General features: G+C 36.4%; 1 protein-coding gene across 6 annotated transcripts in view; it reads right to left on the bottom strand.

Annotated features, from left to right (window-relative positions):
* Positions 1-26,110, bottom strand: part of DMD (dystrophin) — a 1,292,219-nt gene that overhangs the window by 930,073 nt on the left and 336,036 nt on the right. The gene's annotated exons all lie outside the window — the stretch shown is intronic.

The raw sequence follows: 26,110 nt of genomic DNA, 5'->3' as shown, positions 1-26,110 counted from the left end.
GCCCAGATATTTCTTGATTCTGCTATTTGTATTATTTTCTGTATTCAAAGCCTGCAATATAAAAAAGCAAAAGAATACTGTCCTCAAGTGTATAAAGCACTAGAGATTTTTTTAAAGCTTTTTGAGAGAGGATAAACATTTTCATCGGTACTTGCACAGCTGTATTTCTCTCAATACTGAAGTATCTCCACTGCTCTGAAAATGAAGTATTTATGGTAAATACTCTTTAATTTTCTTTTGCTTGTATTCAGAACAATAGTTCAAGGACAAAATATCTGTATGTTCAGTTACAGAAAGCATGTTTTGTTCTCTCCCACTGTCTTCTTTACCTACCATACACATTACATCTGCACTGCTCTTGGGATTAGAATCTAGGTATCCATTTTGGAAGAAAAGACTTGTATTGGCACTTTTCATCTCAGTCAGGAGATAAAATAGATAAATCAGAGGGATAAAAACCTGACATTCCATGTGTCAATCTCTTTCCTATTTTGGAACTTTTTAACAGTGTTACGTCAGTGAGCCCTGTTGACTGTGAAAAGAAGTAAAAATCAGCAGGAACATGAGAGCCGAGTAAAGAAAGCAGCAGGCTTTCTGCCACTGCAGACATCCATCCACTATATATTCATTAGATTATACTATGTATCAATTTTGGGGCTGTGACATTGCATTTCCTACAGATTATTCTGGTGAGGGAGGAAAGGGATCAGAAAGTAAATGATTTATAAGAAATTCATCTAGGAAAACCTGTTAGTGCCTTTTTTCCATTACGTGAACTAGTTTATTCTTCTAGGAAAAGGACAACTCTAATAGCTGAGACAATGGAATAAAGGCCACAGAAAGACCAAGAGCCATGCATTCTACAGTAGAGGACAGTAATGGCATTCGGTGACTTGCACCAATTTCTGTCAACTTTTCTTCTTTCTGCAAAAAAAGAGCATGGGCAATACTTACAGGAGACACTGTGTGCAGTGCCTTTATTGTATGAACAGCCTTGCATTCTTTGGGACCATAAATAGCGACATTTTCACAGCGACTTGTATAATGGAAGCATGAGAGCTACACAGAGCACAGAGAATGACATGAATCACATCGGAAAACTGTAACATGCAGCAGCATGCAATGCAAAGCCTGTTATGCAATGAAAGTGGCGGGGTCTTTAAAAAGATGCAAATAACATTACCTTTCTGGCTATACTTTTTCAAATTCTGACTCCTATGTTTTATTCTGAAAAAATGACGCAACTGTGGGCATATTTACTGAGAACGCAGAGTCTGTATCCCTCCCTCCCATGACAATATTCTAAATATGATTGAAAGTGCTGTCTCTAAATTGTTTGGAAGTAACAATTTTCCTGAATAAGATTATATTGACAGTTTATTAGCATTTAGTATTATTATTATATATTATTATTTAGTATCCACACACTAAGACAATTTTTTAGAAATACCATTTTTCCTGCATAACAATTTAAATCTTGGCAGCCAACATTCAGAACTGAAGTCGATCACTTCATTGAAATTGTTTTTGCTGGACACAAACCTTGCAGTCAGTCAACAAAATTAGAATTACGAAATAATGAATGCCTTATGGACCTAGTCTATATATACTTTCACATCAAAATCACTAAAACCAGGAGCTCAAAAACAACAAGAGTATCTTTCAGATTTATAAAAATAAAGTTCCTGAGACTACCACACAGCATAAATAAATAAATTAATGACGCTTGCATGCTATTGTTTACTTGGTTGTGAACACCTGCAAATATGAAATTTATGGAAATTCTGTGATCTGAGTACTAAAACAAAATTTAAAAAGTTTTCAGATGAGTTTATATTCAATCCTTTTATTTTGGTATCTGTCTTCCTTCTTTCATGAGATAGATAGTGGTTATCATGTGCCTAACTCCTGATAACTGCAGGCTTGCCAGACATTATTTGCTAGCTCGCATTTTGAAAGGTAAAGTTCAAATTTTCATAATGGGTAGTTTCACTGAATTCATGTAATGTTAAACATAAGCAGACACACCTGCAAGACCATTTATCCAGTTGCACGTGAGGAACACTGGGGTGGGGAAAAAAAGCTTTCCACTTTTTGTTTCAATGCCTCTTGCTGGGTACAAGTTAGAGTATTAAAATTTTTGAAAGAGTTAGTGGTAACCAATTTCTTGGCATCAGTATGTAGCACCATATATTCACAACTTTGCCCACGCAGCTGGGAAGAAGATCATAAAAGCAGAAGGATGGAGAGGGGAACTCAAGCATATTCCTTGAGAAGAAACTTCTTGAGCCAGAATTGTACATCCTTAATGTGTTTAGTAGCTCTCATCAGGCTTCCAGTCTATATGACTATATAACTGAACAGGCTTCCAGTTATATTTTGAATATTTTTCACACAGAAAAATGCATTCAGGAACAATGGCGGCAATGACTTAAATATATGGTGATTACAAATATATAGTTTTATTTAAATCTGCCTCAATTATTTTCTGAAGTGTTTCCTTCTTCTGACACTGTCGGAAAGGGCGAGTAATTTTTCTCTGTTCATATTTTCTGTACTTTGTGTGATTTTATAGACCTTGATATTTCCCTTCAGTTTTCTTTTTCATGGAAAGACTCCTAGACTAACCAATCCTTCCTTCTACAGACTCTTGTATAGAATCTGCTCCATAATTGTGGTCACCCTCATGTAGAAAATGTTACACTACTCTTCCCTCCACCTTTTCTCTTTTAAGAAACATTTCTACCATCCTTTGTGTTTTTATTTTGAATGCTCTTAACAACTCTGCATCAGCAGAACATTTTGTCACTGAAGTGCTCTTCCACAACTTTTACTAATATGTCAAATAATGCTGGTACTGTAAAAGACATCTGGTGAATCCTACTGGTAGTCTCCTTCATTTGTGAAAATTGACCCCTTTTTTTGTCATCAACGTCTGGTCTGTAAGTTAATAATCTCAAAAAAGACCTTCCTTCTTATGAAAAATTCCCTTAGCATTTTTAGTGACAGACCTTGTTGCAAGTATTCCAAAGCTATGTCCACGTTAGTAAGCCAATTAAAAAGAAAAAAAAAATTAAAAAAAAAATCTACTGTTCTCTTTTTGTCAGATTAAAGCAATTGGAGCTATGGTCCCTACACTTACACTGTATGCGGTTCAAAAGTTTCATTTCAGCTAAAATTTAAACTCGTGCCCCCAGATTGAACAGGCCTTCCAACGTGGTTTAAATCTGTCTGTAAGACCTAACACAGCTTTGGAATTAGAGGTCACCTCACCATCTGGGTGCAATGTCTTTGATGGTACCTGGAGTGGAGCTTCTGTACGCTCCAAAATGAAATCTACTTTAAACTCCCCAAAACCACTCTTTGAGCTCAATGAAGAAGCAGTAAATGAGAAGCACCAAGGAATTCTTTAAAACAGTACTGCTGCTCCAAAGCAAAACACTAATGAAGACAGACACACATGGTTGGAATTCTGCTATCCAAATGTTCAATGATTCCTTCAAAGGATTTGAACAGAGTAATGAGGCATGGCTTCCCTCTGCTAAAGCAGTATTGCCTCTTCTATAATAATATATTTCCATTAATTTACCAACTCAAGTTTTTATTATCATTTCTTTTGGTTTTCTAGAAGTCAAAGAAGTACTATATGACTTTTTGATTCACACCTGGAGACATTTAAAAAAAAAAACTTAGCGTCTCATTTACCACCCCATGGACAATTTAATTGTACATTACACAGTACGTCTAGCAGTCAGTAATTTCATATTTGAGTTCCTTTAGAATTTTGGGGTGAATACCAATGATTTAGACTGGGAAGACTAGATGTTCCACTGCTGATTTATTACTATTCATTTTATCAATTCTGTTATAAAATGTCTTGGCATTTTACCTATTAGAGAAGTCCTCAGATTTGTACCCTGCAGAGAAAGGTGCTCCTAAGCTTTTCGCAGAGAATTCAGAATGGCTCATTACACATAAGCAATTTTCAAGATTCAAATGCAATGGACACCATCACTTTCTCAGCCCAGCACTGTATGCCTAGCTTCTCCTCTCAGGCTTTCCTTCACTGCTTTCTAAAGCATTGCTGAAGTCCCTGAATACAAGTTTTTCATTGGGCTAACTTATAGATAGCACAAGCCAAGCACAGAGATTCTACTCACATAATGACAGAGAGGCAGACAACTGGTCCAAATACTGCTGGTATACAAAACCATGTTTCCTTTAATACATAGTGACTTAACAATACAGGAAGTCTTAATTTATCATAGTATCAAAGATCATATATTGTTATTTGCAAGTGGATTATATCTGCACAGAATTGAGAGAATGAAAAATCTGCTTAGAAGTTAAAGCCACAAAATAATCAACTTTTGTGTTCAAGAAGTTGATTCAAGAAGTAGTATTTGTTCAAGAAGTAGTATTATGATTAACAACATCAGCAAAGTAAAATACAGGAATCTTTGCTGTTGACAAAACATCAATTCCTACTCATTCACAATGTGTCAGAAAGGAGCCAACTCAAATTAGTGACAACACTGATGAGTGTTGGTGGTTCACCAACTGAAGAGAAAGACATGAAAAATCTGGCAGCTAATTAATAAGAATACTCGTACCCTTATTTATGCAAAATGATTATGTAAGAGTCATGGCTTTTTGGAGGTGATGGTAGTGTCAATCATATGATGGAGAGGCGTCACAGAGACCAGGCTCAGAAAGTGCGTTCCTTCTTTCAGGTTTGCTTATACTCCCTCTCAAGGAGATATACCCTGTTGGAGCTTAAGACTAATACCACTCTTCCACACTGGGATTTCATGCAAGGCAGGCTCAGGAACCCTGAAGAGACACCATGTAGCGCCACCTTTTGAGAGACAGTGGCTTTAGAGCACAGGAGACTGCAGCTAGGGACAGATGAGCATGTATCATGCACAATGAAGGAAGAAGACATGGGAATTCTGCCTTTCTCATCTCAAAACTCACTTTTCATCTAAGTCTGATCCAAAGAGCTGTACTCTCACGTGAGATAATGAAGGCAGCTAAGTTACAGTAAAATACATGCTTCTACAGTTCACATGGTATTCTGATTTCATACGGCCGGTGCAAAAGTGTAACGTGGAGACTAACAGTAGATTATCACGGCCCGAATGAAGTTATGCTGCCGCGGAGTGCTGCCGTGCCGAACATGTTAGAACCTCAATACGAACTGGAGTCCAAGACAGCTAAGTGGTATGCCATAACTGATACTCCTAATGCATTTTTCTCAATCTCTTTGGTGGCAGAGGGAGGCCATAGTTTGCTTTCACTTGGAGGAGCATCCAGTACACTTGGAGTCAACTGCTCCAGGGGTGGAAACGCAACCCTACCATTTGCCATGGACTGATCCAAACTGAGCTGGAACAGGGTGAAGTTCCAGAACACCTGCAATACATTGATGACATCACCATGTGGGGCAACACAGCAGAAGCTTTTGAGAAAGGGAAGAAGATAATCCAAATCCTTCTGAAAGGCATTTTTGCCATAAAACAAAGTAAGGTCAAAGGACCTGCACAGGAGATACAGTTCTTAGGAATAGAATGGCAAGATGGATGCCGTTGGATCCCAATGGATGTGATCAACAAAATAGCAGCTATGTCTCCACTAACTAGTGAAAAAGAAACACAAGCTTTCTTAGGCATTGTGGGTTTTCAGACAATGCAAATTCCAAATTACAGTCTGATTGTAAGAATAATGATTTTAATAGTTCGTGAGGTAGCCCTTGGGCCAGTCCGGGCAGGGCAAGATGTTAAAGATGTGCTCTACACCACAGCTGGGGATAACGGACCTACCTGGAGCCTCTGGCAGAAAGCATCAGAGGAGGCTCGAGGCTGACCCCAAGGATTTTGGAGTCGGGGATACAGAGGATCCGAAGCCTGCTATACTTCAACTGAAAAAGGTATATTGGCAGCATATGAAGGTGTCTGAGCTGCTTTGGAAGTGGTTGGTACAGAAGCACAGCTCCTCTTAGCACCCCAACTGTTGATGCTGGGCTGGATGTTTAAAGGGAGGGTCTCCTCTACACATCATGCAACTGACACTATGTGGAGTAAGTGGGTCACACTGAATACAACAAGCTCAAATAGGAAACCTTGGTTGCCCAGGAATCATGGAAGTGATCGTGTACTGGCCAGAAGGCAACCATTTCGGAATATCACCAGAGGAGGTGGTGATACGTGCAGAAGAGATCCCACCATGTAATAAACTACCAGAAAACGAGAAGACATGTGCCCTGTTTGGGGTGGAGAGGGGGGAAGGGGAGGTGTGAGCAAGCAGCCACATGGTTCTAGTTGCCAGCTGGGGTTAAACCATGACACCTGGTTATGAATATTTCCACACTGTAGATCCCTGCTTGTTTTACTGCAAGTGAGTTACATTAATAAACAAGATATTCTACCAACTCCAGATACCAATACCAGATACCAAATACCAAAATTTATGTCTTATTTTCTTCATACTAACTCTGTCTGTATTTGATCATTCTATAATTTTCTCCATATTTTAATTCTTACTATTTTAACCCATGTTAGTGTGCCACTACACCTCTGCTTGCTGACACCTGCCTGCCTCCATTCCCGCCCTTTTGGCACTCAGAACGTTTCTGGGAGTTACTGTACAATGATACAGAAAGCCTCCAGTCAGGATGAAAGTTCTTTCACTTCTGTAAACATGTAATGAAAAGCAACCTTTCCCAGATCAGCAGGTAGCAAGTGCAAAAAAAAAAAAAACAGAAAAAAAGAAAAAAAAGGGGGAGTGTAGTAACGAAGTGCAAGAGGTGTTACACAGTAATAATACAGACTTACATTACAAGTGAGTCATAGAGCTCTATAAATAGTTCAGCCTCTTACAGGAAATATAATAAAACCTTTTTAAATTAGCCTTGTGTTTTTGTTGACATACTTCAGAGCAATGTTGGCCTTGAGATCCCTTAATGCTTCCTAATAAAGCACATAAGATGGCATAAAAAAAATTAAACGTCCATTTAAATACACTTTAAAAGATTTCAATTTTTAAGTGTTAGGGGAGTAAATTATGGCTAATGTGTTAAAGTTCTGGGTTTTGTTATTTCTAAAATGATGCAATTAGCCTCCAAGGTCAAACTCAATGTTACATTATAATTATTTTTAGCAAGTAAAAAATCACTTTACATCTACAGTTAATTGCAGTTAATTTGGCCTTCGAGATGTACTAGTAAGAAAGCAATAATGTTTTTTAATAACAATGACAGTAAGAAATGGATAAACTAATGAGAGAAAAAATGAAACATGCAGGGAGTCTAAGAGTGTCCATTCACATTTCTTCATACTTTTCATCAAATTTCATTGCTGAAAGATGCTTCAGATCAATGTTCAAAGTGAAGATACAGAAAGGATCCTTTAAAGCTCTTTAACTTCTTATCACTACTCTTTACTTATTGCAATCAGCAAAATATGTGTCAAGGTAAAACAGTTTTCGACTGAGTGTTGCTTGTTTGATAACTGGTGAGGTCAAACAGTCAGTGATTATTCTCCACAAGTACACACATCCCCAAAGTAACACTATTGCACATGCAGCAAGTAGCTGGACAAGATGACCTCCAGAGGTCCCTTCCAACCTCAACAACACTGGGATATCAGTGTGAGTTACGGTTTTACCTTTTGGAGAGTTTACTTGCTCCTGTTCAAAGAAAACAGAGCTCTGTTCATAAGAATTAAACAAATTCTTTAGGAGAATGAATAAAACTTACTCTTTCTGAAGAAAGAGAGAATACCCACATTTTTGTACCTCCACTTATTACAATTTATGCAAATTATTTCATAATCTAAATATTTAAACAAGGATTCAAACAGTTCATCAAAAGAGGCTGTGCAATCATCATCACTCAAAGTCTTCAAAATGATATTGACTATTCAAAAAAAAACCAAACTAAATAACCCCATCAAAGACCTTAAACAAGCTTTTGTGACAAAACCCAGACTAAAGTGTAGTAACACACAAATCGGATGTTTGTCCTTTTATCCTTGCATTCGAGTCATCCTTTTTAAAAGTTCTCTTCAAGAACAATGGAAGGGTAGGATTCCCATTTCTGTCGTCAACATGGCCACAGAGTGAACAATTCTCCATATTCAGATCTCCTGTCAGTGGGCGTTGGAAGGACTCTGAATACAATCGGATTTTTATACCTTCCCCTTCCATCCCTACCTCCCCAGCATACGCACATAACTAACTATTCTGGATTTGGGAAATAAAAGGGGCAGAATTTCACTTTATTATATTATTTACTTCTCAGGATCACACCTTCCAGGTATTAGAGGTTAGCCTTAGTTAGGGCAGTACACTGGATGGTGGGGGTGAGGCATGTCTAATCGTTCCCACCAGCTTTCCTCTGTATTTACTGGGGAAACAAAAATGGCACAAACTTGAACGACTGCTTAGTGCAATGAGGTAAATGTATATAAAGCAACAAGACATTTACAAACAACTGTAGAATCCTTGCTGATTATGAATTTGAAATGTATCTGCACAATGCAAGTCAAGCTTAGTGATCAGGAGTGGCAAAGCCAATACAGCACAAGGTTAAGGAAGTGCATTAGAAGAGCAGCTAATCACAATAAGTTATTGATAATGATAATGATATTGAATAATTAGTTTTTGGGTTTATGCGTTTTATATGAGCAATCTGTGATGGCTATATACTAAAGAGTAACCCAAGGCAGAAGACAGGGTATGAGCAATTCCCGTGTTAGCTAGAGCGTCAACAAGGGAAAATGCTACTGATGATGTGTATCCAGATTCATAACATTTTCACTTTTTAATAAAATCACAAAATTTTTCAAATTTTTCTCTGGCTGCACTATATACAGAAGAAATACAATGTTTTTTTAATAATTTGCTTGCAACAATATGAAAAGACAAGAGTCAAAGAAATAACATATTTTTGTGTAAAGATATGTTAAAAAAACCCTTCTCTTGTATGGAAAATAGTGATCCTTGTCAATCGCTAAATTGAAATGTAAAAATGCGTATTAGGATGACCAGTTATATCAACAGAACATTGTACAACACACCGAATGAAAGATATTCTTATCCTGACAGAAAAAAATAATTGCCTCCTTCACTGAAGTGATTTCCTGTAAATTTTGCCAGCAGCTTCCAGTTATGTATTCCACTACAAGTATTTTTTTTTTTTTTTCAGAACTGAGAATAACAATTTTATATTTTGGTTATATTTTTGCCTAGTATAGAAACATATATTCCTACAAAGATAACTTCACCATAAAGTACTTTTTGACAGGGATGGGTTAACCCTCTGTGACACCCCGAAATTGAGGAATCCAACTCTAGAGTCCTCTGACAAAATGGAAGAAAATGTAACCAATATAAAGGTAATTTTACCTGCAAGTGGTTTTCATTTAGGAGGCCTAAAAGCAGAAAATAAAATCTATTTAGCTGTCATTTGCCAGAGGCTTAAAACTGTGTATTTACAGGGTGGGTATTTTTTTGTGGGGGGTGAGAGTGGGGTTTTTTTGTGTGTCTTGTTTTGTTCTTATCTCTTTTGGATATTCATCAGGGAGCTGTGTACCAGAGTGCTTTATGCCTCTTTCACTGAATCATATTCTGGTCTAGCCTTACCATTAGTATAGAAAAGTTGCGATGTAAGTTTGTACTTAATTTGTAAATTCCTCTAGGCTGAACTGGGTTTGTTATGCATTTATGTAAAGAAGTTCTTAAGCCACTGCTTAAATACTTGATAGGATGATTCATGTAGGTGATCAGTTTGTAGCTTGAAAGAAAACGAGTATCATGTAACTGCATTTATTTATTACTTTCTTCCTTCCTTTACATTTTCTACGTCAGTATATTTTCATTAACAACCGTGATACTTCTTATATGAATCTCACCTAACAAGGAGGTAACATCTGGTAATTTCTTCACAGTTACGATAGTTGAGAAAAACCTCTACTGAACTTTTTAACAACTATGACCTGTAGGGCTTAGCTATTGTGTTCAGAAATTAAAAAAAAAACAAAACCAAAAAACAAAAAACCAACAACCTGTGCTTTAGTGATGATTTTTTTTTGTTCTTACTTTGTTGAAGTTATCTACAATGACTAAGGTAAACCAAACTAGCTAATATTCAGACACTGCGTTAACTCCAAATTGCTGAAATCCATTTTCAGGAATATAGATGTATGTTAAGAACGTTCAAAGAGATGGACAAGTATTTAATATGTATCTTTATGTATATGCCAGCTGTCCTCCTTCTAACTGTTTGAAGTTTACCATCTAAAGCCAAATCTGGCCACCATGGCCTCTTTTACCAAATAGTACGGCTTTCCACACAAAATATCAGGAAGAGTTACATTCTAACTGATTAAATGGTAAATTGTAATATTTTTAAGTAAAATATACTCCTAAACAAAAAAGTTAATAATTCATCAATTGATGAACATAGGTCCTGGGTACTATTCATTATTTATTCTAAGAAAACCTGCAAATTTTGTTTTATGGCCAAAAGCCAATTAAAGTAAAATATATTCTCATTATAGTTCTCTCTCTTTTTTATGGCATTATCACAGAGTTTAAGAAATAGTGAAAACAAATAATTGCTACTGAAAGAACGAATGAGTGGGTGGACAGGAGATACTGAACAACTAATTAGATGGTTTTAGAAAAGGTTTGATGACTTTATATCATTAATTTGGTCAAAATTTCAATTCTTACTAGCCTACACCCATCATCTGTCTTACATTTCTAGAAAATTACTGGAGCGTAGTTTGCTTCTCTGATGTTTTTTACAATAGGACATTATTAAATAAAGATTTTTTTTACAGTAATTTAAGGGGTGAACACTGTCCACAGCCAAAGGATTGGGCCATAGCAACTACACAGGCATTTTGTGTCCAGGTAATGGGCTCCAAATTCAGATGAGCTTTTCTTTAAGAAACAATCCATTACAAGAAAAGTGCACATGGAAGAAAAACAGTTCTTTTATCTCACTTGCATCATCAACATCATCCTAAGCCACTTTTCCCTCTCCTTCTGGGCAGGCTAGCTATAGAAGGAGCCAGTGCTGTCAGAGGTTGCCAAATCCCAGGAGCGGTGGTTTTCCGTCGCCAGGTCTAGACAGTAGTGACCCTCAGTACACATTCCTGACGGGTATGGGGATGGGCACACACCTGTGCACATGCATTTTCACGGGGTTGGCCACATGGATCTAAACAGACAGAGAGCAGAGCCTTTTCCAGCACGCACACTACCAACGCTCATGTAAACATGAAGCACAGATGGTACAATCCTGTTGTTCCCCGCAGTCTGATTGAGATTGAAGGCCACTAGTAGAATATATACACAATATGGATCTTCCTAGTAGCTGCTCAGACCCCAGTGCTCAGACCCCAATCCCCTCCAGTTGCTGGCCCCTGGACCTATGAGTCTCTGAGGTTTGTGGTCACATTCCAGTGGCTGGTATCTTACTTGCCAGGTAGTCAGGCTTGAATTTCACTACCCTTCACATATACACACTTAGAGTAAAGAAGACAGCCCCACAGAAGACAGACTGCTGAGATCAAGCACAGCGCTCAGTCAGGTAAGCATGCTGACCAGCAACTTGTTTACACTCAACCAGCCCCCTTTTCCCCTTTTTTTCCTCTTTTTTTTCCACATGCTGCTACCCTGATCCACCTTGATCCTTCCCTTTCACTGCTTTTGGTTCTTTCCTAAAACATCCTGTAATAATTCTCTCACATTCACACAATCCTCTTAGAACAGGCGGCACAATCCCAAAATTCTCCTCTCTCTCACCTGCAATCCAAAGCCCTACACCCCTGGAAGCCATTGACCCCCTTCAGTTTGCATGCCATCCTGGTGAGAGCTTCTTTTGTTGACTCATCTTGGTGGGTTTCCCTGATTCCAGATACCAATAACCCTGTGATTTAAATATTTTTGTGTGTATATCATGTGATATGTTAATTGGTACTTTTGATTTATAGAGGAAACATCCTACCTGAATTGGGGAGCTAATTACCAGTATGGTTTCCAGAACCCAACAGTACAATCTTGTTTGACAATAAATGGAGCGAATTCATGCTTAAAGGGCAAAGTAATAAATGTTCTCCTTGTGTCAGAAAAGAGGAACTTGAGAACGCTGGGGTGATGAGAAAGTAAATTGCACAAATAAAACCCAACATAAAATGGAAAGCAGGGCGTATGAACTCTGGAAGAGAAAGCATGAGGAAAGAGGCATCTCTGTTGACAAGGAAAGATATTAATTTTGCTGTCAGCTCTGGTGTTACTGCAACTCAGGGAACAACTCAGGAAGAATGAGTAGATGAAGTATCTAATTCTATTGAGAGTGACTCTTTGCAAGTAATCATAAACTGCAGTAAGAAACAGTCGATCAAAATCACTGTTGCTATATGCCTGGAGATTGTTCACTCGAAATATAACATTAGTGAATTTGTAACAGGCCAGCCTGCACAAGGTTGATAATAAAAACATTCTTATGACTCAAGTTTGGAACTGTAAGAGAGAGACAGTAAATGTATAACTCGCTAAAATATTTCCACACAAACAAAAAACCTTAAGGCTTTTTCAGCAATTTCATACAGATAAAATGTGTGGATTCTTCCTGCTTAGCCAAAGAATAATGCAAAGCAAGGTTTGCTTTAGTCTCACAAAAGAAGCCACAACAGCAAAGGTTCAGCTTAGGTATAGTGAAAAATTCTTATAGATGTCAGCTAAACTTAGCATTTAAAGAAAGTTCTTTATAAAATCTAAAGACAGTTCTGGAATAGTGCTGAGAGACTAAGAACAAATGCAACTTATCAGCTTCTTCCATCAAGAAGTGTAAATATGAATTTGTTATAAGCTAGTTGCCTTAGTAGCAGTACTACAATTTAAATGCTGCAAATACTCAAGTAATAACTAAGGCTGTAGCCTGGCAACTTGTTGCATATGAGAAGCTCTCTGCTCCTGTGTTGAACCTCAGTGACATAATGACCTCAGAGCAAATGAAAACATTTCCAAGATTGTAGTTAAATGAACACTTCAATAAAAAAAGTCATATTTTACAACTGTCGCTCAGCAATCACATGTTGAAGTATTATATTTTACTCTATCACTGCAGTAAGTGAAACAGACTTTCAAAACACGGGTCTGTGTACACCTGGGGGTTTTCTGCCCCAGCCTTTTTTCCACATGGAAGGTGATGAGTACCACAGCACTAAGTCAGAGTACATCTGGATGCTAAAACAGTAAGGTGACAGCTCTTCGTTTATCACCTCTGATGTCAAGTCCTGTGGTTACTTCTCTGAGCTCAACCAGTACTCAAAAGATCCATGCTGATTATACATACATTAAGCATGAAAGTAACAAAAAAACCAAAACAGCAATTGCTATAAATATATGTGAATATACATATATATATGCATGTGTACATTGGTATGATGTAATGAGATTAGTGCTAAGGAGGAAGCAGATGATTCCACTGCTTCAGAGAAGTATTTCAACATGCCACCCAACACTGCCAGACGCAGTGTTACCGCAAACTTTATAGTACTTTATCACATGTATCTGAATTAATGTCTACACCTATGGTTTATTTATAATCCCTCCTTGCCTCCCCAAAAGCACCGAGGTTACACCTAATTGCTGTGAAGACTGAAGGACCCAAGAAGAAAAGAATCATCTATACACGGCCCTGGACCATAAAAATCTCTGTAAAGACAAAGGCATCCGAACTATATAAATATCTGCTAGAAAATAAAGGAAAAGAGATGACTGACTATTGCAATCCCACCAAGGAGACAGCTCCTGGCCAGTAATGGATCCTGACAGCTGATTTGGCAAGCCAGTTTACTAAACTAACAAAAGTTGTCAAAAGTTTACTGTACTTTTTTACTGAAAAGTTTCCTGTACTTGCTACATCTTTAGAGTATTATAGTTATTAATGTGTTACGGTGGTTTTGCCTCTGTGGCTAACTATCTTAGTCCTCTAGCACAGTGACTTCTGTTGTAATACCACATTCAGCATTGGTATGGAAACAGCGATGGTGTCATAGTTTCATCTTTATGACAACATTCCAAGAAGAATAAAAAATAAAAATTGTCTGCCTGAAAATCTATTTTAAAGGCTGCTACCTTTGGCTTTTCATAACCGCAGCATTAAAAACTGTATGAAAGTCACATTAGTGATATTAGTCAGAATTTGACCATTTCAAGCTATTACTGATAAATTTGGAAAACCCTTAAAAGTTCTCCTTTGATGTTTTGTTTGTAATAATGACACCCCTCTGCAGTGAAGCAGAGTACATCAGCTGTGTACTGGCTGTACAGAGAATCAGAAAAACCACTGCCTCTGTAACACCTGCCTGTAGGTTACAGAAGACACCATTGCTTCTATAAAGTGCTATTTTGAGGCTAAAATACTACAAGCTACAATTTCCATGTTTAGCATAGTGAAAGGTGATAAAAGTAGCTAGGAAGAAAACAAGGAGTTTGCTCTAACAGTTCCTGTGCAACTTTCCATTCAGATTCTTTTCAATTATTTCCTACTTTCATATAGCTAATGCATAAGATAAATAACAAGAGTTTATAGGAGTAGACAGAGCACAAAACTGTCTTTGCTCCAGATCCCAATCTCATGCTTGCTATCATTGCTTAATACTGTTGCTTCTAGAAGGACCTGTCTAGAGTTCATATAAGAAGTAAATCTCACTCCCATTTTCCCTTAATAGAGAAAAAATTAAAACAGATATCTTATTTTTATTGAGTCTGTCTGCAACAATTCACAGAAAATAATATTTTACTCTAATAAACTATGGTAAACTAGAGATTCTTTTTAAGATTCAGTACTCTAAGACAGCGTCTTTTTTTCTGTGCTGTACTAGTACTGTGTTAATTTCTGTAAAGGAAATGCAATTTTCATTTTTTTCAAAGCAGGCAGGGTTACTAATGACAAAACAGCTCACATCTTGACACTGAAAACTATGCCATTCCACATCATTTTAGACACAGGGTTTCAATTCACTGTGCAGAGGTACACAAAAAACAAAAAAATGTGGTTTTGACAATTAAATTACAAAAATCATAGGGATTTCCTACAAGTCATTTATATTTAAATAGTAATATGAATCATAGAAGTCATCACACATAGTTTGATAAAACATCTCAAAGTAAACAGTATTCTTTCAACGTCCTCACACATTCATCATTGTATTCTTACAGCAGCTTTAGAGACGCTGAACTTCTTTTGACTGAAATGCAACATTGCCATGCCACACACAAAACCAAAGTAATTGGAAACTTGCCAATTAATTGCACACAACACATGCCTATAATGGTGATGCAGAATGATGTTGGAAAACAATGTCTCGCTTGCTGAGACTCAGGGCTAATTGACAAGTCTGAACCTTAACTTATAGTGTCTTCTGAATTTTACCAGAAAGTACTAAACTACAGGAAATGTTTTGGAGGGCAGAAAGAAAACAGACATATAACATCCACATAATAAAAAATATTTATGCTTTGTGTGAACATTTTCTTCTAGTTAAGATGGAGAAAATTTTCACACAACCCCCCCCTCTGTTCCTTACCAAATTTCAGACGATAAAAGAACAAATCATGAAGCATATAACCACATCATCACTACAACAGTTACTTTTGTTATCAATCATAGAATCATAGAATACCAGGTTGGAAAGGACCCCAAGGATCATCCGGTCCAACCTTTCTTGGCAAAAGCATAGTCTAGACAAGATGGCCCAGCACCCTGTCCAGCTGAATCTTCAAAGTGTCTAATGATGGGGAATCCACCACTTCCCCGAAGTGTTACGAAACACATGGTAGTCTCCAAAGATCTTACCCAAAATAATACTGGACTTTTCACATGAAAAAGTGTTTAAGAATATAATAAGACTACATTGAAAATTGAATATTTTGTCCTTGGTGGAGAAAAGATTATTGCTTGAAAAATCATCTCAAATTTTCAATGACTTAAATTTTTGCAAAGTAACAGAAACGACAGCTATTTTGCTCATATTTACTGCCACTCACAGACTTTCAAATGTCTATTTAGAAAACTGTGGATGACTAATCAATGAAGGAGGAACTAGAAAAAAGAATCATTCTTTGGAATTTTCAAATATAGGTGTCACATTTCCCAAGAAAATTTTCAAACATGATTGTAGGAGAACAATTGCCAGAATTTTTCCTCAATAACCAGCAGGATTTGGTTTTTGAGCTATTGTTACACAACAGCTCCATAGTGTGACCTGCTTATTAAATGTCATGTGGACTTCTCATCCCTTTTGTGTCAAAGAGGATATATTAGAACTAGAAAAGGTCCAACAAAGGACAACAAGGATGATCAAAGGCATAGAAACAAATTGACACGCTAGGACTCTTCACCATTGGAGAGAAAACTGTTATGCAAGATGGAGAAGGAAGACAGTTATTAATGTTTACTGCTTCTCCTAATCCAAGAACTCCAGGCATCAAAAGAAGCTAAGCACTTAAGATGCTGAACCCCTTGTTTCAGGACACCTTGGAAGCCAAGAATTTGCACGAGAAAGCCAGACAGAAAGAGAAATCTCTTGTTGATTACAAGATACATAGAAACTCGCTCTGGGTTAGCAAGTACTTGAGATGGAAACACTAGGAAGTCCTGAAAATCTTCAAGGGAGTGTACTTCATGATAAATTACTTCAATCGTGAAGTAATTTATGTCACAGTGGCCTGTCAGATGTCCTCTGGACCAAACCCTGTCCACAGCCGGGCTAGCTTCATGGTAGTACCAGATTTCTCAGGGCTGTCCCCAGTCAAGTTTTCAGTATCTCCAAAGATGAAGTTCCCACAGCCTTTCTGGGCACCTGCCTAAAAATAATTTCCTATGTTCCAACTTGTCCTTGTTGACATGTGTTATTACTACACATCTCTGAGAAAAGTCTGACTCTATCATCTCCTCACCTTCAAATTAGGTAGACAGCAATAAGCTTTTTACCTTCTTTTATGAAGGATGAACCAGCCCACATTTCTCAGCCTCTCCTTGTCTCATATGCTTCAGTTTCTAAATCCCCTTGGTAGTCCTTCACTGGATTTGCTTCAGTGTGTCCACGTCATTCTGTACTAGGGAGCCCAAACTAGAAATAATATTCTAGATGCGGTCTCATGGGTGCTGAAGAGAGGGGAAGGATCACTTCAACTCGCTGGCTACAGTGTATTAACAAAGCCCTGTGGGTGGCTATTTCTCGTTGTTGCAAGAGCACACTGCTAGCTTGTGTTCCACTTCTTGCCCATAAGGACTCCTTCATCCTCTTCTGCAAAGGTGCTTCCTAGCTCTTCTGCCGGTTCTGATATATGGAGTTCTTTGCTGAGCTTCCGTGACGTTTCAGTCAGACACTTTCTCCATCCATCAACATCACTTTGAATGGCAGTTCTGCTCTCCAGTGTACCAGCAACTCCCTTTAACTTGGTGTCACCACAAAGTTGTTGAGCTTGTTGAGCAAAACCTGCTACCACTTGGACTTTGAACTGTTGACCACTATCAGCCTGCTAGTCATATCAGTTTCCCACTCACCTTGTGGTCAACTTTTCCAGCCCCTATATCACCAATCTGGCTATTTTGACAGAGGAATCCATGCCCAAAACCTTGCTAAAAATCAAAATAAACTATATCCACCACTCTCATTTTTGTCCCTTTCTATGGATTTCTGTGCCAACAGGTAGAACTTAATAATCTTATTGTGACTTCAACATGGAGATAAAAAGGGCAGATGAAAAGATCAGAAAAATTTTCCAGGAAGAATAATTCCTAAAACCAATTTGTAACAGCATCCAACGTTTTGGGCAGTATAATTTTGCTCAGACATTTAAACGAGTAACAACAAAAATACAATAGGAGCAAGTGCATATCACGTACATTAAAATACTTCTATTCAAGGCTGTGAAGGTGCTAAAAAAAACATTAGAAGTGATCCTAAAGATACAGGAAATGAGCATATAGTTTTGGTTTTTAATGGAAATACAAGTTCAGACACCTCAGTGAAAGGACAAGGCCATGAGCTTGTGGTTTTGGAATAAAAGACATCTTAGCAGAAAAATATGCTAGAGTTTCAGAAACCCAAGTATTAACAGCAACCCAGTCATGACAAAGCAAAGACATGAATATGCAGTTTTAATTCCTTTGTCCTTCTTGCTAGGTAACAAGTGTTTTTCTAATAGTTTTTTTTAACTGATAAAACTAAGTGTAGGAGACAAGTATCACTGTCATTAGAAATACAAATTTCAAAAGATAATTAGATAAAAATAGATCATATTTTAAGAGGTCGGTGATACTTATTGGGAAACAAAGTAAAAATGCTGAAATCTTTTAAGTGCCTTCTCCACTAAATAAATAACTAAAATAAAAACTTATGGTGATAATTGAGCTAAATTAAGACCTATATTTGGCATTAAACTACCTGCTGCTCAATTGATATGGTTTAGAAAAATAGAAAGGAAAAAACAAACTTTTTTCATTACTGATTTTGATATTAAATTAGCATATCTGCTGTTTTATAACAACTGATATTCAGTAAATTCATTGGTTTTGTTAGGTCTCAATATTTTAATAGATGTTAATGGAATGAAACAAAATATAAAACAGTAAGTGTATTTTCTATGAAATTACTAATGACAAGTTAAGGCATTTTGCTGCTATTTCAGAAGCCTGCAAAATTATACTGTCCAAAATTTTGAAGCAAAGATAAGATTCTCACTTCTAGCTTTTATATAATAATTGCCCACAACTGCAGTAACGGGAGCTCATTACTTCCGCATTTTTTGTTTCACTTGAAGTCACCAAAGGAAATCTAATCAAATCTTCTTCTAAGGAGATTTCACTGTAAACAATAAAATAAAAAAAATTATACCTCCTTGCAGGCTTGGTTGTCCTGAGAAATTATCTATCAAAAAACCCACAAAGAGTTTTCAGAAAAAAAATATAACAACCAATAAAAAGTAGGCATTAAAGCAAAAAATCACCTTTGGAAAGTAAAGAAGAAAATTCTATTAAAAATTCTTTGTATATTCAAAACTTGGCTAGATGTGACCCTGAGCAGCATGATCTAACTTTGAAGCCAGATCCAACTTTGAGGTTGGCCCTGCTGTGAGTAGGAGGTTGGAAAGGATGACCTCCAGAGGAACCTTCTAACCTAAATTATTCTGATTCTAGGCTTGGGAAATAGTACACAGGGAAGAAAAGATTTCAGAACTAAATTAGGAGAGAAAGTAATATCTTTCTTAAGCTTTCAACCAGAATATAACAGGAATTGGTAGCAATTTCTGGAAATAGGAAATAAGATTACAAACTGTATGATTAAAGAGATTGATATGAGAAATTCATTTTCAATAGTATTTTCCATAAACTACAAATTTCTTAGCATTAAGTTTATCACTTCCTATTATTAAGCTCTTTTCAGCAATGTATGACTGACAAAAAAATCACCTAGCCAAGCTAAATAAAGATCTCTGGGTCATGTGTCCTTGCCCTGGGCATGTTTTTATTTTTACTTACAGCTTGAGTATTTCTGTCAAAATGGTTGATTTAAAATTTTCACACATGGAGACAGGAACTAAAGTCCTGTGAAATGGAAATCACTTTGACATCATGAAAACAGAGAAAACTTCTGAAAGCTCAAACATCCAGCCAATGCCACTTTAAATTGGTTTACTGAGTGTACTGTAAATACAATAAAAATGCACAAAAAAAATCATTAAAAACTTGAAATGTTGATTAAAAAAAGAATGTTTTAAAATTATGCATCTTGCAGCAAATTTAGATAATAAAAATATATCCAAACTCTGTAAAAAATATTTTTAAGCCTTCAATAATGTCCAATATATTGGATAAATTATTAATATTATTAAACTGGAAAAATTTTATCATCAAGTAATTAAATCTTGGAATGCAATTGCATTAGTCAACATGAAAAAGGTATACAATGGTTACAATGGAAGGTATGTTATTTTAACTATAGAGAAAATTTTTAAGTGACACGTTATAAAGACTGGATGTTCAGGATAATCTTGTGTGTTGTAAAGAGTCATAATATTGACTCATTTCATTTTTATTCTCTTCAGGCATGGTTTGCAGAAAGCCTGCCAACATGCCACCAACTCCACTTACATTGTAAAATTTCACTGAAAACTGAAATATTGAAGATTAATTGGTTTTGTCACAACTTTACTATAGAGTGTTGTTCTTAATGTGCAGCTTGTTCGACACACAACAAGTTTATTATGCTCCAGAATCATACAATTTACTGCTTTTTCCAGATACTAATGGACTAATCAGCAGTGGTTTTAACAGTACTTTCCTTATCACCCATTAATTATTTAATTTATTTAAGGATCTTATTTGTGTGAAAACCCATAAGTCATCTTGTGTTTCACACAAGTCCAAATGACCTGTATCTATGAATTATTCTTAATTTATTTTGAACTGAGCTGACTCCTAAAAGACTTGTATTTAGCTATTATTACCTCCAAGAAAGACCTATTATTTTGCTCTTATTCCATAATATTCATATAAATGTCTCAGTAGGGATATGAATAGTTTGTTTCCCAACATTTTATCTCCTGCTCACAAAAATGCTAGTGAGCATTTTTAATGATTATGATTGATGTCCTTTATATAGACAAGACTACTAAGTATAATACACATTACTACAAAGATAATGCTTCCTACTCCCATTCATAATATATGGTGAGAGTACCCTTTTTATTGTTTTAGGTCTCATTACATTGTGATTACCATATTCCTTTGTTCTCCTTGTATCCTGATAAACCTCAGTGATATAATCTCAGTTATTATAGGTGGGTTGAATTTAAATTATTTAAACCACCTCAATTTCTCCTCTTACTATGACAGGCTCTGGCAAAACTTAATCTTTTCTACCAGATTAATTCAGTGGTAAGCGTTCCCTTAAAGTTAATGTAAAGATTGCTATACACTTTTGGGCTTTGCTTCTTCATAGTAGTCTAAACAATTCATGGATGCACTTTCACATTTCCTGTTTTGGATCAAATTCAATAATTTGGGCAAGCAGGAGAATTCTTCCCTCTTTTCATTTAGGTATCTTAGATTTTATCTTTCATAAACTGTGGTCGAACTCTCACTACAGTACATGAGGCTTTGTGTTGTGTATAGCTATTTTATTGATTTTCTGAAGGTGGTGCTGTGCCCTTTTGAGCACTTACATCTCATACGGTATTATACCAAAAGTATTTTGGGGAAGCATCATCCCTGAAAACATATCTAGTCTCTGTTGTTCTTGAGAAAAATATCAAGAATAGCAGTGTCTCAGTTTTAAACTTTTTTTCACATGTGCGATGACAAAGGATTTTTCAGATCTAAGCTACTACATTTGGAGATACATCACTTAAATATTATCGTCATCAACTTTCCTAGCTCTTTGATCAGCACATCAAAATACTCACATGACCTAGAGCTATTAAACATACTTCTTGCCATAAGAAAAAAAGAACAAGGGATCTCTCACAAGAGTTCACAAGCAGAATATGGTAGGTGATTTTCAGAATCCTATGACTATGTTAGGTCAGGTATAATCTGGTTTCCAGGTAGCTATCGGGTCACTCAGTGACGTCAGTCTAATTTATGTCTTAGTAAGCTTCATATTCAGATTATGTACCGGCTGCAGACTCTGTTACAAGATATAGCTCTGGCAGAGAAAGCACATTTAACATCTCGTTGGACAAGCTGACCATCCCTTCTTCATTGGAACTTTACCTAAATTTTCAATTTGCAGGTGACTTATTTCATATATGTAATTTATAGACACTTGTTACCATGAAACTATGTTACTTTTTTATAACTACTGCATAGATGTTTTAAATATGAAATGTTTTGATAAGTATGATTTTAAATGTCTGAAAATTAAGCAATTACAAAAATCTATTAAAAAAATTAAAGTTTTCCAGATGCATCAGTCTAAATTTTTTACTTTGACATTAATTTTTAATTTCCACACACCAAAAACCTTTGTGCATCTGAAAGGTTAAATTTGTTAAATAGTATAAACACTGTTAAATATTATAAACTCCAGAAAAGCTGAATTTATAAATTCCACATTTTAAAAAGAGTCCAATAGAGATTAGAAAAAAAGCCTATTGCTAAAAGAAGAGGGACACACACCCTTGATTTATTTCTGTTTCATTTTTGCTTAAGACAGGAACTAACAATAAAACAATAGGATAACATTCAAGCTTAAGGATATATAATGATCCTTGCAAACAGATTAAATAGGTTGTATTCAGAAAATTTCCAATACATGCCAACGGTGCAGTATGTTTTTGCACAAGAAAGCAACTCTGCAATCTCAGGATTACAGTACACTCTTTAAAATTTATTACAGCCTTAGATGCCCTGCTGCTTTTACAAAGTCTCACAGTTCAGAATTACTGTGAGTATTGCCAATTATTGTATTTTTCTTAGAATTCTAATTCCTGGAATGATGTAATAGCTATGACAGTCTTAGCTCTTTTTATTGATGACAGTCTGCATTAATACGTAAAATATAAAAGCTAAAATATTAACAGAAGCCACAGATACATTAATCAAATATTACTGTTTGCAAGTACAGCTTGACTCAAGCCTAACATGCATAAAGACTCCAGAGGTTCAAAATAAACTTCCAGAGAATAAAAGGCTGTGATTGGCAGGAAATGACATTGTACCTGTGAAAACTACTGAATTCTACTTTCTCATTGTTCCATCTGGGCAAACAATGTTACAAAGTTTTTTGACCTACGTACAATAGAAATGATACTGAAAACTCTCATATAAAAAAAAGGAAGGAAATATTAATTAATACTTAATTAAAAAGCATCTTTCCACTGAAAAAAGTACAAAAAGAGTGACTGACATATTTATATTGTTCATAATAATGCTATGAAAATGTATCCTATTGCCAAGAACTTTCAGACAACATGAGTCACGAAACACTAAATAATCTAGTAACAAAAACCTACAGTGACTTCCTAGAAACAGACAGAAACTTTGAAGGCTATAATTACTGTATTAGCGAAATCTGAAATTAAGTTAAACAGAAGGAATACTTATAAATTTTACTTTACCAATAAGTTGATGTTAAATAAATTTATCATTATTACTAATCTTAAACACATATTGGTAAGTGCAGAACAGTTTGCTTTCTTCTTGTTAGTATTTCTGTCACTTTTTCAGTCCTAAAAATAAAATCTGGTCATAATCACTTAATCATGTCTGAGATAACGTGAAAAAGGCCACAAATTTTACCGTACTCAGTAAAATTTGTCCTGCTGAGGACTCCACAATTACTATATACAAATAGAAAAGGTACAGATTTTAAAAAGGTCGCAGAAGTGAAAACAGGAAATATTTACTGATCACCATTAAATAGAAATTATTCAAATATTCTCTGCTATAATATCTCTGCAAAGGTTTGAATAGTGTGGCAACTGAGCAGAGCAGACTATAAGCAACTGAATATAGTCAATTAGTCAACAAGCCGGAAAGCAGGCATTTCTCTTCATGTCAAGTTCTTAAAAAATTGAGTCAGTTTTTCATTAAGCAAATTTAAGAGTAAAATGTTCAAATTACAACATCTCAAACCATCATGACACTGTGAATGAAAGAGGTTTTAACAACTGGATAATTTAATTTTCATTGTACTATTCTACAACATTTTCGTTCAGATATAATCAAAGATATTATTCAAGAGTGATCAAGTGCTGAAAAGCTTTAACTTTTAGAAACTGTATTCTAAAACCATTTTTACATTTTGTTAGAGCAGCCTTTTTGTTTCTAGTAGAATATACTGGACATCTGTAATTCTCACAATGAGAAGCTTTGCTCTTTCATTTACAATTCTTAGTGAATCAGTCCAAGACTGCTATATTGGCCTACTTATACTTTATCACCAGCAAAATATAGGCTGAGAATGCAACAAAATATGCCTGCCATTGCTGGTAACTTTCATTTCACCTGAATTTGTTTTAAAGTGCCTTACACAAGGTACATCAAGGGATGATAATAGCTTACTGCTCAAAGGGACATGGAAATCATGTCTGCTAAGCATGTAAGCAGCGTGAAGGGAGCAAAAGAACTCTTACAATGGACAAAACTGGTTCAAAGTGCCTGTACAGAAATGCACACGGGCTGGGAACCAAGAAGAGCTAGAGCTTCATAAATGGACACAGGGTTGCAGCATCATTGGCATTAACTGAGACATGGCACACCAGTTTGCAGGATTGCAATGCTGTGATGAACAGGTACAGACTCTACAGGAAAAAAAGGCAGAGAAGAAGGGAGTTGGATTGTGTTACACATGAAGGAGCTGCTCAAATATATGGAGTTCTTTTACAGCAACTTACGTTGGGAGTTTGGTACAGTCCACCTGGTGAGTGTTTAAGAAGCTTGAGAACATCTCCAGGTGCCACACCTTAATTATTATGGCAAACTTTAAGCCTCCTGACATCTGCTAGAAGGACAATATGGAGGAATGGAAGGAATTCAGGAGGCTTCTGAAGGGCGTCAGGGACAACTTCTTAACACAGATGTTCAACGGGATAACCATGCTTTCTTGGATATGCTAACAGACAAGGAAGAAATGGTTGGGGATGTAATCATAAAGGGTAGCCTTGGCTGTAATGACCACGAAGTAGTGGAGTTCAAGATCCCAACAGATGTGAGGAAGGCAAGTAGCAGTGAATTTAAGAAGTTCAGACTTCATCTAATTCAGGTATCCTATACGGAGGCAGCTCTGAAGGGCAAAACAGGGCAAGAAAGTCTGCAGGTCTTTAAGGGCAATAATTTCTATGCTCTGGCAAATGAGCAAATGCATCAGGAGCCTGGCTTGGCTGAGCAGGGAACTCATGAATTCCAACTGACTGAAAGAGGAAACAAGCCTCCCTAAGAGGACAATTAAGCACTGAACCAAGAGGATCAACTCAGTCAGGCTGCCCAGAGAAGGTGCAGAATCTCTATCCTTTGGGAGTTCTCAGGACCTTAGTGGGCAAAGCCCTGAGCAACCTGGTGTGAACTCAGTGTTGATCATTCTTCAAGCAGGAGGGTAGACTACAAAGACTCTCAAGGTCCCTATAGTCTGAATGTATCTATAAAATTGCATCTTAAAGTCATTTTTGATGTTAACCATTTTCATAGGAAAGTCTTAAAACCAATGTGCACACCGCCTTCATTATAACTCAGTTGATATTAGCTTATTAGTCAATAGAAAAAATCTTGTATTTCTGACGACTGTTCTTTCAATTGTCTAAGTATACTTTTGAAAAAACCTGGAATTTTCACATTCCAACATTTGTATGAAGGATGTACAGTTTAATTAAAAAGGTAACTTCAGGGCAAGCAATTCTAAAATTCTTGTGATAATGTAATAGAACAAGTATGACTTTATTTTTATTGTTTTTAATCTGCCAACAGTGATTTCCAATAAAATTCCAGAATAATTTTCCAAGCCATAAGAATACTGACTTCCCCCCCACAAAATCTTTATCTTGAAATATTTTCCATTCAACTGCCTGTAAGGCCTATATTTGCTCATTTTTAATGTTAATCTTTTAGTATCTCTAATACTTTCCATAGCATAGTCCTGTTGAATCATGGATGAAAAAATGCTTGAAAAACATAAATAAAATAATGTAAAAAGGAGAAACAGTAAAACTTGAACCATACAGCAATTTTGAACATTGATATAGAAAAACAATACTTGAGAGAAAGGAAAGTTATCTGGGAAACAACCCATGCTCCAACTGGTGTTAGAACAGGCTCTGAATCAGGCCATTGTCAACAAAAGAATACGTCCTCAAAAGCTGATTTCAGCACTGGAAGAAGAGAGAGGAGGAAGGAGGCAGAAAAGGAGGCTCCTCTAAGAGAGCGTGCACAAGCAGAGGATCTGAATTTTAGGCACTCGCACTGTTGACCATGAAACAACCCTCCAGTATATTCTCTAGATCCCAGTCTCTTATTGTAAAATCCACTTTCACAGACTCCCCATCAGACATAAGTAGGTGCCACCCTGGGCTCTGGGACACCGGGTTACAG

This window comes from Larus michahellis, chromosome 1 (genome assembly GCF_964199755.1).
Source record: "Larus michahellis chromosome 1, bLarMic1.1, whole genome shotgun sequence".
In the NCBI taxonomy this organism is placed as follows: Eukaryota; Metazoa; Chordata; class Aves; order Charadriiformes; family Laridae; genus Larus; species Larus michahellis.
The sequence above is the reverse complement of the archived record's forward strand: the minus strand, read 5'-3'. Positions and strand labels throughout refer to the sequence as shown.